General features: G+C 45.9%; 1 protein-coding gene across 2 annotated transcripts in view; it reads right to left on the reverse strand.

Annotated features, from left to right (window-relative positions):
• The window catches only part of NCALD (neurocalcin delta), a 341,169-nt gene that overhangs the window by 158,594 nt on the left and 168,140 nt on the right, over window positions 1-14,435 (reverse strand). For both annotated transcript variants that reach the window (XM_028533999.2, XM_036031320.1), the window contains exon 3: window positions 474-522. The gene's annotated coding sequence lies outside the window, so the exon portion shown is untranslated. The remainder of the gene's footprint in view (window positions 1-473; window positions 523-14,435) is intronic.

Below are 14,435 nucleotides of genomic sequence, written 5' to 3' on the forward strand. Positions count from 1 at the left end.
TGGGCTCTTGAGAGGGTCTGTAAGCTGCCTGGGATGCAGCCGGTGTCCACATGAGGACAGAGGCTGACTGGAATTGGTGGGGTGATCACTCTGTGAGGTATAAAGTGTCCAATCACTGTATCACACACTTGATATGAATCTAACCAACATAAAATTGCATACTAACTATACTAAAATAAAAAATAAATTCATGAAATTAAAAACAAAAATTATTCCACTTTGTGGCTGCAAATATACTTTATTATGCTACAGGATGGTAGGTAGTGCCTTATTTACTTCCATTCTATCATTATCCTTTCCACAAATTTTAAAGAGGGGCTTTACTATCTTTTCCTACCTAGGAAACTCCCATTCATTGTGCTATTATTCACTGATAAAATATTTGACTGAACTTCTCTCGCATGAAAACCACTGAACAAAACGGCAATTTCCATTTACAGTTGATTGAAAGAAAAATTAAAATGTACACTTACTTTTGACTGTCACCAGTGAGTCGTTCCAAGAGACTGAAGTTGAGATGATCTAAAAGAAAATAGACAAAATACCCCTGCTGAATGCAAATATATCAATGGGTTGCTTAGAAGGTCGTTATCCCCACTGTTTTCATGGGTGCAGTTGTCAATAACACCTTTGGGAAAGGTGGGGTAGAGACGGGGCTCTGCAGAAAGGACTTAAGAAGGAAGACTTTTTTATATTTATAAAACTCATTTACTATATTTATTGACTCCTTGCTGGCATTTATAAACTCCCTGGACTAGGATACAGAGTCAAGGAAGGGCCCCTCAAGAACATGGGCCTTCATTTGTCGTTTCAGAGCAAGTACCAAACGAGCTGCCTTCAAGATGACCCGAAGGTCAGGGACACTCCAGAAAGAGTAAGACACAGTGTCTCAATGCAACAATAAGAAATCGCAGTAACATAGGTCAATGAAGGGACGCAGTGTACTGGTTTGATTCACAAGTCGGAAGAAAGGGATGATCAGAGGGGTGGGCCTGTGAGAAGCCTCCCCCAGTGTGTCTAACTGCACAGGCTTCCAGGAGCGGGTGTGATCCGTTCACCTGCATCGTCAGTGCGCATGGTGAGGAGGGTGGTCTCTCAGATTTTGTTTCTGGCGTTTATAACCTCTCTTCGGGAAAAGTGCATTTTGGTACCTCTGGGAGCGCCAGTCTAGACAATCTAATTAGTTTATCCAATACAGTTTTAAAACTATCAGCAGGGTCAAAGCCCTCTTGGAAAATCTGTCTAAAAAAATCTCAATTCATATCACCGAATTCTTGAATTCTTAAATACCAGGGTATCATTTTTATTAGGAAGAAAATACCAAGAAATGCACAATTATTTAGGTTTTTTAATATCCTCTCTTTTTTATTAACAAAAGTCAATGGTAATAATTCAAGAAGAAAAGGTGTTTCACCTGACATGTTAGAAAAAAATTTAACATTCTTTCACTCTGTGGGTATTTCATGATGTGCCCATCATTGCAAAGATGCATCTCAGTCAGTACACCAAGGATTCATATTCTTCTATGCATCCAACAGGGAACTGAATACAGTTACAGCAGAACTAGGAGCTTTACCAAAAGTTAAGAAATTTATCCCCTTGCACATAGACTAGAAGCAATATATTTCAATGATAAGAAGCTCGGGCAAGTTATTTAACCTCTGGGTGTTCCACAAATGATAGTTGGTATCGTGTTTTTAGTTATAGCAATGTAAGAATTCTAATCTAAGATGTATTCCTATCTTCCTTACCCATAATAACCTGTACATTTTAATAATATAGATATTTAAACAAGATTTTGGCTTAATAAAATATAACCTTTCCAAGCATGATTTTTTAGCTGAAAAAATGATTTTTGTATTTTCCTCTCTCTCATAGCTATTTTGTTGACATCCAAACACCTTACCACTTGAAAAGTGATATTTTAGGTTTGTACATCGTTCGTATATGGAATCAAGTCAAAGTGAATTCAAAGTACTTTGCATTTTAAAGTGTACACAGTTAACTCGTCTTCAGACTTTCAGATTTCACTGGAAAGAAAAATACAAGCAAACAGGTGCTTGGTTACAATGGCAAGCTGAATCATGAGCAATTACTAGAGCTGACCTGACACAGGGCCCCAAAGAGTGGAGTATCTGGTATCTGAGCGGACAGGGCATTGAGGACCAAGCTTGTTAAACGGCACCTCGGTCGGGCCGGTGAGGCCGGGGGCAGAGGGCATCACACGAGAGGGACTAAAGCTCTGCCTGCTCTCTATGCCGCTGGAGAGGTGTCACTGATCCGCTCACAGGAGAACATTGAAACACAACCTATTTTGCCTATTTTTTCTCAGAGATTGATAATAAAATGATGGAGGGGGAGGGGCATGGCACGTAGCAATGCAGGTACAAATAATGGACAAATAGGCTGTTTTTTATATAGGGTGGGCAAAAGTAGGATCATAATTATGAGTATGTGAAACAAAAGTTTATTCTTCCATTACTGTTTATTAATTATTGTATTATTTATTTGTACAATTGTAAACCTACCTTTTCCCACCCCATAGTACAGCTGCTTGCCTTGAAACATATCCATAAGAGAATTCTTGAAGATTTTGCATGTACCTCAATAGTTTAAATAATCATTTCAAGAAGACAGGGGACAGGGCAGAAAGAACACAGGGGTGAAGGTGAGGAATTCTGGGTCTAATCCACGCCCAGCCAGCGGGTGGCAGTGGGCTGACTTTGGAGCAGTCGCCATCACTGATTCCAGGCACAGACAGGGTGGGTAATAGTCCCAACACCCCTTTCCGACCTCCACTTCAAGTTGACCTTTACTTTTCCTTGACAATCTCTCTCAGGAAGTTTATGATTTCTGAACAAATAAATAGATACAGCAGGGCAAATTTGCTTTTTCAGAAGCCTAAAGTGAATCCCTTTTTAATGGTGGCAGTGCTTAAAATCGTTACTATAAATTATTTTGGTTTGCAGGTACACATTTCAAGGTTTATGATAAGAAAGTCTGAAAAAGCTTGGACAGACACTGCTTGGACAAGTTTTAAATGGCATATGAAGATACCATACAGCTAGCAACACCCCTTAACCCCTGTCTCTAATGGTGTCATCGGTCGGCCACACCCTCCACTCAGGCTAATGATCAATGAAGTGGTTTCTAGTCTCAGTGCTGGTATCTATTATTTTACCCAAACACAGCATTTTCACTGAGCAAGTACTTGTGACTAGAACATATGGCTCTTCACGTTTCATCTTAATTTGATGTAATAAGTCTGGCAATTTGAAGTGCAGACGAAATCCAACCCTAACTTTCCTCAGGAAGTGGAAAAGTCTTAATATTTGTTCATCTGGGGAAAAAAAATGTCCCATGCTCCAAAACACAATGAAACTGGAAACAGATGCTATTCATCCTCCCGGGGCATTGAGCATAAGCTAAATATACTCACAACACAGCTGACTGTGTATAAGCACAGCTGCCGTGGCACCCCGAGAGCTGTGCTGAGGGCGGTCCCCTCACTGGTCCGCAGGAAAAGTCATGGCTGAAGCTGGAGCGGAGGCCACGTGTAAACACCATGCTATCAACACAGCTCTAATTCACACACATATTTAATAAAAGCAACCAAAAGCATTTCATTGTCCTGGTTTCTACTTTCAGACTCTACTTGATGAGGATTAATCTAGTTCTCTCCTCGTCAGTCCATATGGGCAGTGAGTGTGGAGGGAGCAGGTTTAGCAGGCTCCCCGCTTCTCTTAAGGAGCCACTACCTGCACCCCTGTACTCATAGCACAGCCTCCTGGGCTGGGCCGTCCTGGGCTTCCTTCAGATGCCGCGATGCATTCTGTCACCATGGTTCTGTGACTCAGGTTGTGAGGGAGGCATATTTTCCTCACTTCTTTCTCAGAGCTGATCTCAAATGCAGAAAGTATGATATGACAAAATGAAAACAGTAACTCAGAGAAACCAACTGGATCCCAGAGAAGAGAAGTTGGCCACATAGGAGCTAAATGTCTCGTTTCACCATTGGTCAGTCAACAACGTTAACAGAGAGCCCACAAGGGCAGAGCCTACGTGGAATTCTCCCCTCCGTCCAGGCCACCTGCAGGGTCCCACTGGGGAGCACGGCTGCCTGGCTCAGAAGCAGCCAAGGACAGTCACCCAACAGCCAGGTCATACGGGGTGTTTTTACTCATTTACTGGACATGCATTTACTCAGCATCGACCTCAAGGAAGGGGTGAGGACTAGCAATGAATGACATGATTCCCCTTTCAGGTGCTCAGTCTTGGAGGGAGGAAGGGAGGCAGCTGCATTTACTTGTCTGTCGCAGCTAGTCTCTGACAGACAAGTAAATGCAGAGATCGAATGTGAACGCTGACTCAGGGGTGTAACGAGCAGCACAGGGAATGCAGTCAATAATGCTGTCGTGATACCTGTGTACAATAGCAGACGGTTCCTAGCCTTACTGTGGTGATCACTTGGTACGGTATGTACATGTTGAAACACTACGTACGTTACACACCTGGACCTAATATAATATTATATTTCAACAATAATTAAAAATAAATTTTCAAAGCATGTGAACAGAATGACAGACTCAGGTAAACATGAATACCCTAACTGAGCAATATGTTCACACACTCCTCACTCTTTTTTCCCCTGTCTTACGGTTTTCCCCATCAGCACTCGGTCATCAGCGCCATTGCCACTGGACGCCATGTATTTGTTTGTCAATGTGTGGCTGCCTGTCTCCCCCCATAGGAAGTAAGGGCTTAAAGACACGGGTTTCTCTGGTTCACTGGGGTGACCCAGCCTCCAGAACAGAACACCACACCTATTAACTGCTCAATAAATATTTGTTGACTAAATCAATGTATGAGTCAATAAACATTATAGAATTCGTTTAAAAAATGGAGTGATTATCTAGAAAGATGGGAGGGAATGATGTTGGGTTATTACAAAGGCAATTAAATGTTGACAGAGGAGAAGCTGAAAAGCCAGTCGAGAGTAATTTGCTGGCAGGTCCTCAGGAACACCTAGCATCAGGTCTGTGGTGTGTCCAGGTAGTTTCGTCCAGAAACTGGGCTGCCTTGACCACAGGGCCCAACCCCAGGTCAGGCCACTGGTTCTGATGCGGGCATTTAAACCCCGAGCCCCTGTGCTCTCAGCAGTGGCCTCCCCACAGAAGGATGGCTCACTCGTTCTTGCTTCTGAGACCCAGCTGTCCTGGGTCCCATTTTCCCCAAGTCCCTTCTGGTCAGCTCTTCCCTCCATTCTTTAAGCTATTAATATCCCTCCAATAAATATGATTTGTTTCTGGCTCCAGGAGTCTCAGTGTATTTCTGTTGATTACATCCAAAGCTCTCTATGACCACAGGGGCTGATTAAACAGATGAAAGTGGTTTGGAAGAACTGGCAAGAAAGCATTTTCATCGAACACCAACCGGGGCAGGTAGTGAGCTAAGCCCTTTACAGGAGTTGTCCACTTTAACCACCAGACCATGTCTGGGAGTGCCTGCTCACACCGAGGCCGACAGAAGGTGAACAGCGCATCCAGAGCTCCCATTCTACCAGTGGCAGAGCCATCCTTGGGCTCCTGAGACCCAGGTCTTGACAACTCCTCCCCTCTGTCCTGCTGGGAAACACAAGTTCCAGGGTGTAGCAAATACCCGGGAATAACTGGCGTCTTGACCGGGTCGGGTAGGGTTGGGGTGAGGGGTGGGGTGGGGGGTTGGGTCCCTAGGGAACAAGAGAGTTAAGGGCAGCAGCACCGGTTTCCACCGGGATTCAGCTGCTCTTCCCACGTCTCAAAATGTGTTATGGGTTTTGTTTTGTTTTGTTTTGTTTCTATGCCATGCAGGGAAACGACAGCAGTCAGTTTCCCACCAAGAACTGCTAAGACCGGCGCCGCCCGAAACAGGTGGCTCCAAAGCCTCTGCTCACGTAAGGGATACCGGCCCTGTTCTCCGCCCCCCCACCCCACCACCTGCCCCAGATTCCTCGTTCATTCTCAGGACTGCCGGTTCGCTGCGGTCACTCACCAAGGGCCAGACCCCGGGCAGCTTATTTACCCGCCAGCACTGGTCCTCGCCCTGCCCTCCTCCGTCACCCACCCAAGCTCCTCCTCCCACCTCATTTATCTTTTCACCAATTTATTTGTTATCAGTTATTCAGAAAATACGCAAGGACCTGAATGTGCCAGGCTCTGGGCGTGACACAAGGAGCGCCCTGCAGATCAGACCAGCAAAGCCCCTGCCTCAGAGCATCGGGTCCGGAGGGGGGACAGATGCAACACAAGGGAACGTAGAGTGGATGTATCAAGGGCGGCGCATCGTCGTGAGTGTGACAGCAGAAAAGCTGCATCCAAGGCGAAGCCTGACGGAGAAGGATCTCCTCAAGAGAAAGGACTCTGAGGAAGTGTCTTCCGAACTGAGAAGTGACAGGGGAGAAGGAGCCAACCTGGCCAAGGGCTGGAGAAGAACAGTGGAAGCGGAGGAAAGGGCCTCACAAGGGCGGGGAGACAGGCGGGGTCGGAGCAGGGAGCGCAGGGGAGAGCAGTGGGGAGGAGCCCAGTGGGGTGGGCAGGGCTCGGAGGGAGTCTGGGTTTTATTCTGAGTGCAGCCTGTTCTCCTATGGCCCCCATACAGAAACATCAGAGAAAATGAACCTAAAAAAAAAACAAGAAGGAAAATATTTTCACCAATATTTCCATGTCTACTGAATGCGGAAGCGGCCGAGATTGGAAATCTGTCAGGGCTGCAATTTTAATGACAAGCCAGGAGTCCACTGAAAAATGATCCTACAAAAAGCCTCACGTGGCAACTCTTGTTTTTTTAATCCTTAACAGAAATCAATTTAAAAATGGACAATCTCTCCAAGATCTCATGAGGTGGAGATGAGGACCCTCAGTACGTGCATGAGGGACATGAAGCTCAGAGATCCCACAGCAAATCAGGTTCGTCTGATTCCAAAACGTAGTCCCAGCCCTGAGGCACACTCTTCCTGAATTCCATCAGTTGAATAAAACCCCATCTTGTTGGGCTGACAATACCAAAGGGTGGTGCATGCTGTAGGAGTAGGCACCCCAGACCACAGAGACCCTTGAAAAATTAAAGCTTTAAAATATGTACCTCCACAGATGAGAATTTTTCAAGTGTTCTGCCCTTTGTATATACCAAGTCCACGGTAAGCATTACAAACGCGAGTGATTCCATGAGGCTGCCCTCGGGCCCTCGGAAGCGCAAACACCTGTTTGCTTGTACGTGACCAGGACCCAGGCTCAGCACAGTGTGTAGTTTTTATTTGAGTTTTCTGTGTTTTATTCTATTCCTACCCCTTTATTCACTGTGGGGACTTTATTTCTTATCATTTTCATTGTGGTTGCCTCACGAAACTTTTCCCTGAATATTAGTTTGCTAGTTGTCATTCACTGGGGTTAAGAAGCCCAACAGGTTAGTGTTAGCACTCTTAGTATAAGAAGCATAAAGAGAAGCTACCTGAGAAGCGTTAACCTCGAAGACACAGAGCTGCGGAGCACATGTGCTGGGGGCTGACTTGGGGGGCAGGAGGGCAGGGGGTGCCGACGCTGACAGGAGTCTGGGGTAGGCTGGAACGGTGGGTGGGCATAGGGGCAGTCGTTAGCCAGAAGGTCCTTCCAGTGGGCAGACCAGAACTCAGAACATACTCTTGTGTAGGAATAGCACTTACCATGGCGGCCAGGTTGTCCGACCATACTATAAAACTTTTTTTAATCCATTATATACGTGAAAAGTTTGCTCCTTGATTCTATGAGGAAGTGAAAAGGAGCAAGAATTCAAAAGTCCATGGAAATATTGTAAAGCCCTAGCCCCTAAAAGAAGAAGAGGAAGAGGAGGAGGAAGAAGAGGATGTGGAGAAGAAAGAAGCAGAAGGAAGGAGGGAAGGGAGGAAGGAAAGAAGGAGGGAGGGAGGGCAGGCAGGAGGGAGGAAGGAAGGGAGGAAGGAGGGAGGGGGAGGGAGGGAGGATGGAGAGTTTTCTCTGGAGATGGAAGGGCAATTGCAGGCTTATAGTGTCTGAGCTTATAACAATTAGAGGCTCCTTTTTAGAAAGTACAAATTATGAATACAAAATTAAATATAAATGTAAATATTTTTAGAAGGAGAAAAGTAATTATAGAAATTAAATATTTTTAATTGAAAAATTGCTTAGCATATTAACATTTCATTAATTAACTACCAGATACAGGTATACATGTATACATGGAAATGACTGTAAATAAAATAAATCTCTCTTATGAAACCCAAATAAAAATGTATCCCCAACTCACCTCCCCCTGAGACTGGTCCCCAAAATGCCTCTGGCTACTCCACCGCCTCACCTGCGCTAGGCTGGCGGGGCTGTGGTAGGATCCCGGGAGCCACCTTGAACTGAGGACTGTGCATCTTAAGTCAGAAACTCTACCAGAGCATTACCAAGGAGGAGAGTGGGGCAGCAGCCACAGGAGACAGAAGTTGTGCTCTTAACCAATTGTAGTCAAAATCTTTTTCTTTTGAAAAATCTTACAAAATGTATGGCCATGTGGGCCTAATGCTAGAGTGCCTTAAGCTTCTGAGCTCACAGTGGACCTGGCCTGTGTTTCGCCCCTCCTAGTCCGTTCCGTGCTCACGGGCAGATCCTCTTCCTCCCACATCACCCCAACAGGAAGCAGAAGAGGGTCCATGCTCCAGGTTTAGTAAGTCAGGAGCACTCGGGTCTCCTGATCCGGACCCATCAAAATGTGCTGCCTTTCCCAGGCAACACAGGAAAGCTGTGCAGCAGGATGAATGAGCAACATTTGTGCCACTGCAGCTTTACAGAGCTCTGCACCATCTCCTTCAGACAGCAATAAACATAGCAGAGTCCAGATCATCTTCCAACCCTTCACTGGCGCCGGTGTGTGTGTGTATGGCGGAGGGGTGGGGGTGGGTGGTGCTCTGCAGCCAGTACATTAAGTGCCTTGGCCATGACTCCGACTTTTTCTATCCCAGGGAAGTGGTGACATTGCTGTCTTGTAGCCCTTACTCGTTTCTACTGCAAACCTTGTACAACTCATCTGGGTGGGGGGAGGTTCACCAGTGACTTTGCCTTCTGAACTAGAAGCTCCTTATTACTGTCATATAATCAGGAGGAGAAGGCTGTGTCCCAGCTCTGCTGTTCCTGTCACTGCTGAGCCTGAGGCCAGCCTGGACTGCACCCTGGACCATTCCACCCACTTCATGGGCCTTGGGGTGAGCCAGCCTATAGCAGATTAAGTACCAATTATCTCCACTCCAAGGACCAGCGAAACAGAGAATGTTCACCCCAAGGCAAAAAGGCCATTTGCTGCCAAACAGTAACTTGAACTTCACATAAGAACCTGATGGGATGACCTGGAGCAACTCACTCATCTTTGGTCTGGGTAACCAATGGAGACTCCTCTAGCGGATGAAGCCAGGCCTCTGGTCCAGGCTGGCAGGGTTGTGGTGGAAGCCAGCCAGGCACCCTGAACGGAGGAGTGTGCATCTGAAGCCAGAAACTCTACCAGAGAATCATCAAGGAGGGGAGAGGGGCAGCAGGAAGAAATCCGGAGTGAAACCCATGCTTGACTTTATGTCCTGAGCTGTGAACTAGTCACAGACACGATTTAGCAAGAAATACGAACATCTGTGACTTGATCTAGTAACAGATGCCTTGAGTGACAATAACCCCTTCCTAGTTCTGTTTTCTTTCTTTCTTTTTTTCAGCTGTCTTTTCATTTGCCTTTCTATACACCAACTACTCTCATTCCTGGGTACCATGTGAGCACTTCAGGTACAGTCCCTCTTCTGCTTCATATTACGGTCCCCAAAAGGAGAAACTGTTGTTCTTATTTTGCACATGAAGAAACAGAGGCTTGGGGAAGTGACGACTGTATAAAGGGGGAGCGACCCCACATCTGGTTCACTTCCAGCTCAGGTCGGTGCCGTTGGAAGCACTTGGCATCTTTCTCCTGATAAACAGATGGCCGTCGGAGGGTCCTCACTACAAACTGCGCATCACTTGAGAAGAGCCTTCTCCACAAGTCTTGCCCTTGGCACCTGCACCACATCCTGCCGCCCCTGCAGTCTTGGCCCCACGGATGTTCCTGAGATGGCTGAGTGCGAACCATCCTCCCTCAGCACCAGCGCGGGGTGGGGGAGGGGTACTGGGGGAGGGGAGTGTGCCCCTCTGCAGCCAGGACATCACATGCCTTGGTCGTTACTTCAATTTTTATAGTAAAAAGGGGGAGTATGGGGGAAGGAAGAAGGGAGAAGGACTATGGACTTCTATAGGGCTGGCAGTGCCCGGTCAGTGGAGCCCCTGGGCATCTTCCACCTTTCTGCCTCCAGGTCTCTCTCTCCCACGTGGCAGGGGTCTACAGTCTACAGGTGCAGCCAGGAAGGAGAGGGGGAACACCCCAGGGGTGGTCCTCAGCCTGTGAAAAGTGGAAGCAATAAAATGCCCTGCCACCCCCAAGACACAAGTCTAAGAGACATTTGAAAGTGAACATAAACATGTCCCCAGCTGCTTACTCAGATCCCTGCTGCGGAACTGCTCCTGGGGAGAAACCAAACAAAGACATCTTCCAACGCCCCTTTCGATTCCATCCGCCCTGCTAGCAGCCCTTCTGCCTCAGTGAACCTGTGTGTCCCATGGCTGTCAAGCTCCTCAAATAAAGGGCTTTCTTCCCATTTTTTAAATTAACCAGTTATTTCCCTTAACCATGGCTCCCTTTAAAGAAAAGGATGCATGAGAGGGGGAAAAGCAAGCTATAAATAACTCTCTCTTCCTTTGCTCAGAGTCCCAAAGCCGGTCTCAATGCCCCCATTACCAGGAGAGCTCATCAGAGTGGCCGACACGCACGCCCCTTGCTTTGTCAAGGCGGGGAGCAGGCATGGGGTACACTGTAATAAAGCAAAACTTAAATGATGATAATCTAAGAGTAATTAGATAATATTATTTTGCTGTCAGATATTAGGCATAAATCAGAGGCAGTTCATATAAATGACTTTAAGGTTTATGACTTTTACACCACACACACACACACACACAAAACTATCTAGAATTTTTTCATTGGCATAATTAGTTTTCTATTACCTGGAAGAAACACAAATAGCAACAGTTTTTCTTACACACACACACACACACACACACACACACACACACCCCTTGACCCTCACAAGATTAAAAATCGAAGATTCTGGATTTCTTTCAACTACAAGTCGTGTGTCCTCCTAACTAACCCAGGTCTACTGCTGTGGGCCAACTGATGGCCCCTCAAGTATGGCCACACCCTCATCCCCAGAACCTGTTAATGTTACCTTATATGGCAAGAGAGACATTGTCAATGTGATTAAAGCAAGGGTCTTGAGACGGAGAGATTGACCTGGATTACCCTGATGGGTCCAAAGTAATCACAAGGGTCCTTTAAGAGGGGGACAGGAGGGGGCTGAGGTGGTGGAAGCAGGGACTGGAGCGATGAGCTAGAAGCCAAGGAATGCAGGCAGACTCTAGAAGCTGAAAACGGCAAGGAAATGGATTCTGCCCTCAAGCCTCCCGAAGGAACCAGCCCTGCCAACACTCTGACTTCGGCCAGTGGAGCTGATATTAGATACTTGACCTGCAGAACTATTAGAGAATAAATCTGTGTTGTTTTAAGTCTCTGAGTTTGTGGTATTTCGTTATAAAAGTCATAGAAAATTGATATAACCAGCTTCTCATCTTGCCAGTTACTTTCTGTGCTGACCTCACCAGCACCCCCCTTTGCTCCCCTTCCCCAACCTACACACGACGTCCAAATGAGGGACGTGGGGCTAGCTCCCTCCTCACCAGTCCTGAATGTCATGTCTTGGGTACTGGAGACACCAAGGCAACAGGAACTCTGGACAAGAGGACAGGAAATGCTTGCATGCTAGGGGTAGGAAGCGGCCAGTTTTCTGGAGCAGTGGGGGCTCCAGAAAAGGATTCAGGAACCATTGCACATAGGTAGTGGTTGAAATCAAACCATAGTTAAACCACCTAAATATATGATAGTGACCTTGACTGAGAATTAGGAAGTGGATCAAGGAGATTTAGTTTGCAAATGATAGGCCTAGATCCACAGGCAGAGATCCACAAAAAGTTAACAAGGGTCAATGTGATCCAGAGTACAATTTCTAAAATTATTTCTTGAACTAATATACAATTCTCATCTTGGTGATGAAAAGGATTACATGCAATTCAAAGAAAATCAAGCCTCCAAGAAAGCTCTTGAGTTCTGTATTAGGCACAAGAATACAAAAATAGTTCTAGTTCCTACCCTTAAGGAGGTCACAGATAAGTTCATTATAATGTAATGCATGGTATGCTAATGGTGGCAACAAGTGTACTCTGGGGGGACCGCTGATGGTTGGGGGACAGCTGGTGAAATGCAAGGACTGAAGACAACCTTGTTGGAGGCAGTAATAACTAAAATGAGTTTTGAAGGTGGAGTAGGAGAGGAGAGAAAGGCGGGTATTCAAGGCAGAGGAAACAGCACAGTCATGGGAGTGTTTAAATGAGGAGGATGGATGAGTTCCTACGGAAGGATTACGCATGGTGAGAAAAACAGAGGAGCAGAAACAGAGCCCTGGAGAGGAGCGCGGGCGGAAGAGAAGCCAAGGGAAAAAATGCCTACCATCAGTCCAACAAGGAAAAGAGGAGCAGAAGGGTGGTCTAGAGAGACTGGCGCCATGGCACCAATGATGGCAGGGAGCCTCGGGAAGGAGAGAGCTGAGGAAACATCCCTTCAGAAAGGATGACAGAGAGCCACGAGTGGATTTCCTCCGAGCACTTCTGTTAGATCATGAAAGGGAAAGCCAGGTTGCGAAGGGCTGAGAAGTAAATGGAAGTAAAGAAAGGGAGGCAGCGTGTTGAGACTCCACTTTCAAGGATCTTGGTTGAGCACCATGCCTGCTTGTCAGGTTTCTAAATTCTGGAGACAAAAATAGGCTTTACAAGCTGCCATGAAAAAGAAGAGGTAAGATTTAAATACGCAACAAGAAGATAAGCATTGACTTGGACCATGCCCCTCAGATCAGGCAAAGCTGAAGGGAGTGGACATATCTCTACAAGAACAGTGGGGCAAGCTGGCTGGGAAGAAAAGAAAATTTAAAGTAAGAGACTGTATATAAAATACTTGTTGAAGAAGTCTCAAATTAAAGATCCCAAAAAGAATGAAGGAGATCTGGAAGCAGAGGAACTGGAGACGTAAGTGCAAATAGTTCAAGAAGCTCAAGACGAAGGAGGGAGTTCTGCATGAGAAGCAAGAGAAAAGGGACTCTGGCTATGGACGGCCATGTGGCAACAGCAGGGGGTGGGGGTGGACGGAGGGAGAAGAGAGTATTAGGGCAATAAGTGATAATGGGGAAAACACAATTAAAAAACTAAAAAAAAGAGGCAAAAGTAACAATAATTAGACAAAATGTTGTGAAAACTATAAGGTAAAAAAATTGAAATAGGTAAAGAATTTCAGACAACTGAGATAATGATTCTAAAAACCCAGTTTCCACAGTCACCCCCAAATTCAGCAAACACCCCCTGAACACTGGCCTGGGGGGACAGGATCGCCCTGACATGCTAGCGTAACTGAGTATCAATGAACACAAACATTCAAACTGAGTTTCAGTAGGACATTAAAATGTCCTTTTCATGGAACCAAGTAACCATGCAAGATTTTTGTAGATCTAGCATAAAACTAAAGAGACTTAAGCCCACAACAGAAAGCACATCATTAAAACAGTAAAGGAAAATAAAAAGACAGGAAGAGAATGGTCAGTGGCATCTAACGCTGTTGAAACACCCAAGAGGCTGAGGCTGAGAACTGATCACCGGAATCAGCAGCACAGATGTCGCTGGTGGCCTTGGTTGTGGTGGAGCAGTGGGGATGGAACTCTGAGAGGAGTAGGGTCAGAGAGAAATGGAGGGGAGGAAGTAGAGATGATGTCCACACACCGCTTTTGCCATAAGTGGGAATAGAGAAACTGGGCTATTGCTTATAGAATCACAGGACTCTTTTTCCCAAAGATGAAAGATCTTATACTGTGTTTGCAAGATGACGAAACTGATCCAGGGGGAAATTGATGAAGCAGGAGTAATTAGGGGTCAATTGCAGGAGCCCAGCCTTGAGCAAGAAAGAATGTGAGATGGAGGGCCCATGGGAATGCTGGCTTTAATTGGGAGCAGGGACAATTCATCTCAGCTAATAACAGGGAAGGAGAGCATATAGGTCCAGCAGTAGGGAGGTAACCAGATTTTGTAATAGGACTCTTTAGATAGTCTCTTCGGATTGTTTGCCTCATCTCAGTGAGAGAAGCAGAATCATTAGTTGAGAGTATAGAGAAGATTGTTTTGAGGTTTGAGGAAGGAAGAGAAAAGGGAAAAAATAATCTAGGACAGCGAGAGAGTGAAATG

The sequence above is a fragment of the Phyllostomus discolor genome, chromosome 7, assembly GCF_004126475.2.
Source record: "Phyllostomus discolor isolate MPI-MPIP mPhyDis1 chromosome 7, mPhyDis1.pri.v3, whole genome shotgun sequence".
In the NCBI taxonomy this organism is placed as follows: Eukaryota; Metazoa; Chordata; class Mammalia; order Chiroptera; family Phyllostomidae; genus Phyllostomus; species Phyllostomus discolor.